This window comes from Trachemys scripta, chromosome 2, assembly GCF_013100865.1.
Source record: "Trachemys scripta elegans isolate TJP31775 chromosome 2, CAS_Tse_1.0, whole genome shotgun sequence".
NCBI lineage: Eukaryota > Metazoa > Chordata > Testudines > Emydidae > Trachemys > Trachemys scripta.
In genome coordinates, this window is record NC_048299.1 from 88,629,715 (window position 1) to 88,635,714 (window position 6,000).

The window sequence follows — 6,000 nt, forward strand, 5'->3', positions numbered from 1 at the left end:
AGGAGTGTGGAGGTGTATTTCTTTTCTGTTCCCCTTCGGGGCTTGAATTCCTCCATTTGTGGCTGTGCAGGGATCTAACCAAGTTTTGGCTGTATTTCTTTCAGTGGTTGTGCTGTCTGCTGGACTTCATTACCTAATATTTTTAGTGTAATGGGTAAGGTTGTAAGTTACTTCAGTAATCTCCAAACATCACATAGACTCATAGACTTTAAGGTAGAAGGGACCATTGTGATCATCTAGTCTGACCTCCTGCACATTGCAGGCCACATAACTCACCTACCAACCCCTGTAATAGACCCATAACGTCTGGCTGAGTTACTGAAGTCCTCAAATCATGGTTTAAAGACTTCAAGTTACAGAGAATGAATATATTCTAGATCTTTAAATCTAAAAGATATCATGGAGGAGGTGAGGACTTTTGTTATAAAGGTTTATTTCCCACTTTAGGACAGAAAAAAAAGTAAAATTAACGTAGAGGTGGCAGAGAACTTTTTTGTCAGACTCCCAGTATACAGTAACGCAGAGTACAGGTGACCCACTCCCTAGTGGATTCTCTCTAGCTAGAAGGCAGTGTCTCCCTTTCCAGATGTTGGGATGAGGAGGAAAAGATGTGGAAGTTTTCTTAGGAGCTCCACAAGTACAGTGGAACCCCGCTACAACGCGATCATTGGGGTCCAAAAAATTCAATTGCGGTAAATGCGGTGTCGCGTTATAGAGGGATTCCACTACTTGTGTTCAGTTTGCAGCAGAGTGTGCACCCTGGCTAGTGGGAGGGAGGGAGTGGGGAAAGAGAGAGAAGCGGGGCGGCCAGCAGGGCCGGCTTTAGGCCGATTCGCCCCGGCGGTGGTCGTCTTCGGGGGCCCTGCTCCCCTGGCCAGAGCGCCGGCCGGAGAGCAGCAGCCCCGCTCTCCCGGCCGGACCGCAGCAGCCCCGCCGCCCCATGACCCCAGCCGGACTGCTGGCCAGAGCGCGGCAGCCTCGCCCCACGACCCCGGCCAGACCTCCGGCTGGACCGGGCAGCCCCACAGCCCCGCTCTCTCGGCCAGACCTGTGGCCGGAGCGCAGCAGCCCCACTCTCCCAGCCGGACTGCCGGCCTGAGCGCAGCAAGCCCTGCAGCCCCGCTCTCCCAGCCGGACCGCCCACCGCAGCCGCCGGGGCAGGCTGGAGCCGGACCTGCCGGGGACAGAGGTGAGAACCCCAGGGGCCCGCCGGGGCTGCAGGGAGAGTCGCTCCTGCTGCAGCCACCGGGGCCTGGATCCCAAACGCCCCGCACCCGCTGGACTCGCCCGGCGCCCGCTGCAGCCGCCGGGGCCCGAGTCACCCCACGTTATAACCGAATTTGCATTATCGCGGGGCGCGTTATAGCGGGGTTCCCCAGTACTTAGCCTTACTGTATAGCAACCTGGCAGATTTGAATTCTCTGCTCTTACACAAGAAGGCATTCCAACCTCTTGGATAAAGAGGATGGGGAAGACATCTCCATGTACAGCTCTGTGCAGCAATCTAGTGACCAAGATGAGGTGTTACAAAGCTACCATTGTGCACTGAGGTCTCAGTCCCTCCAGGATATTGTGTGATTCTTAGAAGTTTATAACAGGAAGTTGGTGAGGGAGAGATGGGTGACTATAAAACGCTATTTAATTTAGTTCCTATTATGTATGTTTGTCAGCTGGCTGGAATCTGCACAGCTAGGAAGAAGAAAGTGGTGTTCTCTAATGCATTTGGCTGTCAAAGTTAAGTTACTATAGCTTTAAAAATATTTAAAAAAACAAACAAAACTCTCTGACATACAGTACCTCCTGGCTAGTAGCACAAAACTCTTCAGACCTCAAGGATCCCTCAATAAATAAAAGTGTCAAATAAGAATGTTATACACCATTATTTTGTTGCCACATAGCAAAACAGAGAGGTGGTCCGTGGAAAAGCATGAGGCACTAATCAGACTGACAAATACCAAACCAACTGCCTGTGTAAATCAGGGTTTATGAATAAGTGATGAGACTTTATCAAATGTGGTTTTACTTGAAAAACTGGCAGTATTTCTGCTATAAAATAAAGCCATGACGTTATTTATGCTGGAAGCTTGCTTTATTCTGAAGCTGCTGACAACATATCCGCAGCAACATTATCTTCTGCATTTTTAAACAACCCCTTTCTTGAGATACATGGTCTGCAAAGTACGGAACAGGTTTTCTATCTTACACGCTAAGTGTTCCAAATACCATTTCCTTCCAATCTGCCACGGTTATGTAGTATATCCCTATTGCATTAAGGTAAGTCACCAAAAAGATTTCTGAACTTTTAACAGCCAGTTGAGAGCCATAAAAAAGGGGTGAGGAGTACACCATTGAACTTTCTACATCTCAGGGTGTCAAATGTAGAAAGAAATTGTCTATTGTCTCCTTGAAATTATTTTATTTACTTGTATCCTTATTACTGATGGGTGAATATCAGTAGCTTTTGTTAAAAGAACATAAATGTTCAAGTCCAGATCCTCTCTTCATTGGAGCTATGTGAATTTACCTCTGCTGAGATCCCAAAATTAATACTGAAGAAGCTAATTGAGAGGGAGGTTAGCCTATCAAAATTAGCCAGATTCTAAGATGCTCCTTTTGAGGTGTAAGTGACGTGGGATATATGGGACAGCTAGGTTATATCTGTCTTCCTAGCCAGCGGACCTTCTTCCTTCCTGACATGTCTGAGGAAGGAGAGGGGAAATTCATAAGTAGTCGGAGGCAGAGCAGAATGGGTTAGGAGACACAAGCAACTGCTTCCTTCTCCAACGCCTTATCTCAAAATACAGTCAGCTCATTTGGAGAAAATGGGGGGAAAGGACTCCTGACCACAGAAGTTACAACTTTTCAACAGCTGGAAAGTAGGAGAGATGGTGCAGTTTGCTTTGCCCTTTTCCTTTACTTCTGTTTTTGATTTATACACATTCCATAAAAAGGAACACTTATTCTTTCCTCTAGGCACATTCAAAAATAGAATACAACTAGAGTAGTCCAGTAACCTCCCGTCTCCCACTAATAAAAGCACGGTGGATGTGTATTCTTATCTTTCAAGATACCTATCTAGGTACTTTATATTCAATTCAATTTTATAGCCTTTAGCCCAAGCCTTGTGAGCCCAGCTGGGCTGACATGGGTCAGACGCAGGTGTTTTATTGCAGTGTAGACATACCCTAAGATGCTTATCCAGAACATTTTGGCCAAACTTGACCAAACTTTTGTAAGACTTCTGGTAATGCTGGTTCCAAATGAAAAAAATGTGAAAACAGCCCCATAGCCCTTTGTTTCTGATCTGGGTTGTCCTGAGAAATACAGAGATTAAGGAGGGAGGGATGTAATTAATATTTCTGAAATTCAAGAAAAGTTTTGGACTGAGGCTTCATTTGAAGAATTTTGCTGCTCACTGTTCTCTACATCACACAATTTGGGGTGCATTTGTTATATTGCATCACATTACGTGACATAATAAGACTGACCCACCCTGAAATGATGAATCGAGTGGGATGTTTGAAAAGGCTTTCTTTTTTACAACCATCAATTAGAGAAACCACATTTTCCAGGAGAAAACAGTAACTTTTAAATATGGTATTTTACGAAGAAGACTCTCCTGCCCACTAAAGAACTTGGTTAGTGGGTTTTTTAAACCTGTCATGAATCAACATGAATCATCTAATTTTAACCAGTGTCTGAACTTCATAGTTTGAAAATAATCAACTAACATTACATTAAGCATCCTTAGACTCCCTGCACTTTCCCATGCTGTTCAATATTTAGCAAAAATGGAGAATGGATTAAAAAACTTTTTTGCAAACATTGAAATGTTTAATGAAACTCCAGTTCATAGCACACGACGCTGGTGTTGCTGTTACTCCTAGTAAGACCCTTTGTATTGTGCTGCACTCAGTTTAGTTTATGAACCTTTAATATTTTTTGTTTCATGAGTGGTGTTTAAAAAAAAAAAGTCATTGTTTTTGCATCCTGTTTGACTTGGTGAGCTTAGAAGTGATAGTCTGATGGATCAGACGTTATTGACTCATAAGATATTTGCACATTTGAAACGCGTCAGATCCCCAAGTCTGGAGTATTTTTGATTGTTTATGGATTGGGTATTTCTAGTTTCCTTCCTGCCATTAAAGAAAGTGAATTCTCATTTAAAATTTACATAGCACTAAGAAGCACAAAATGATTTTTATTCTGTCATACAAACACATACAAAGATACAGTCCCTGCCCTGTAGATATTACAATCTATATAAGCATAATTAAAGGGAGAAGTGAACTGTTTCAGGCTGAGTGAAATCAACATTCTGATATCAAATATGTCCTTAAATCTGTGTGTTTGTGTGTGTTCTATATTACAAACTTAATTAAATCTTAAAGCATTCCTATGAGGCAGGTAAAGGATAGTAGAAATGCTGGGTCTCGGGTTGTAAGGATGGGGTGGGTGGAGGTGGGAATTCTATCTAGTAGCCAGCACACTGAAAACTCTAGGATGAAACACGTTGAGAGGCCCAACATTGCCCAGACACAATTCATAGCAGAATCGGGGAAACTTGGCCAAGACGTCCTTGAACAGATGTTGAATGCTGCAGATGGCCATCGTGGTTAGCGCCTTGATGAGAGAAGAGAGCCTTGTCCTACTGCTTCCATTCAAAAATAAAATTGGCTGCAGTTCCGGATTTGCAGCTGGTCTTTCACCAAGAAAAAGTGCAGGAAAACCCCCGACTTGAATGCTAAAGTTTGAGACAGTTGTAGGCAATGGGGGACAGGGAACAGGGGGCCAACATGGAGAAATCTATTGCTGCACACCACCCTGTGGTGGAGAACTATCCCAGTCCATCATTTGGCTGGACCATGGGATGCCCCTTGATGACCAGGGCAACAGGAGACCAGTACAGGTGTACAACACTTGGATGTGCAGCTCTATCCCAGAACCCAACAAGGAGAGTGAGCATATGGCAGTGCCCACCGCATGGCATGCCTCTGAGGAGCTGACTGTGTGCTGGCAGTGAGGGGGCATTTGACAGGACTAAACCAAGTGGGAGGGCTCGCCTGTTCCTCCCCCCACCTTCACAGGCTACTGTGCCTTTCCATTCCTGTAGCAGCTTGGGCTCCACTAGGCACACTAGATGGCATAAGCTGTTCTTTGTGCTCGAGGAGATTGTTGAGATTGACTGACTCCAGAGGTTGCCTTGCTGGGCTGGGAAGGCTTTGAGCCTGGGAACAGAGGGGCTAGGATTAGGGTCTGCTCGGTGTGGAGGGACCTCCCCCTTGCTCATCCCTCAGCACTCCCAAATTGATGTATGGATGACACAACGTGAGAAATTTGACTCACTTCTGTGTCTGCCTGTTTCTCCAGCGACCAGAAGCAAGGGAGTGGAGTGAATCTAGTGGCCTGGGGCCCTGAGAGTGTTAAGGGGCCCTCTTTTGAGTGAGTACAAATTTCACCCCTCCTTATATAGCATTGTGCTAGATAGTGGAAATGGCTTTATAAATGTAGGAGCTGCAGCAGTTGAAGATGATGAGGGACTGTAGAGCAATTGTTTCAAGCATACACCAGTACTAGGGGCTACACCAGTTCTAGGGGCTAACTAATGTCTCCACACTTCAAGGTTGCCTTGCTTGGGAATTTATGTCTACACAGGCGGGGCAGTGCTCACATCCTGGCATTCTGAAACTTCCATAGAGAAGTGCTTACTTGGCCCCCTGCATGGGGAGCTAGGCAGCAGCTGGCTTGAGTTTGAGCAGGGCAGCACCTAAATACCTTAAAAATCTGTCTCACTGTACAATGGATGCTTTCAGTTGAGATGAGAAATGAGGATCGCATTCTCTTTGATGATCAAGTACTACCTAAGAAGGAAGAGTTTCACTTCCTGCAGCACGTAGGTGCTCCTGGAAGGTCTCCTATCCAACTAATGATCTGGCCAACTCTGCCCTGCTTGCAAGCGGTCAGGATCACGGTACAGGTGATGTCTACAGTACTTATAAG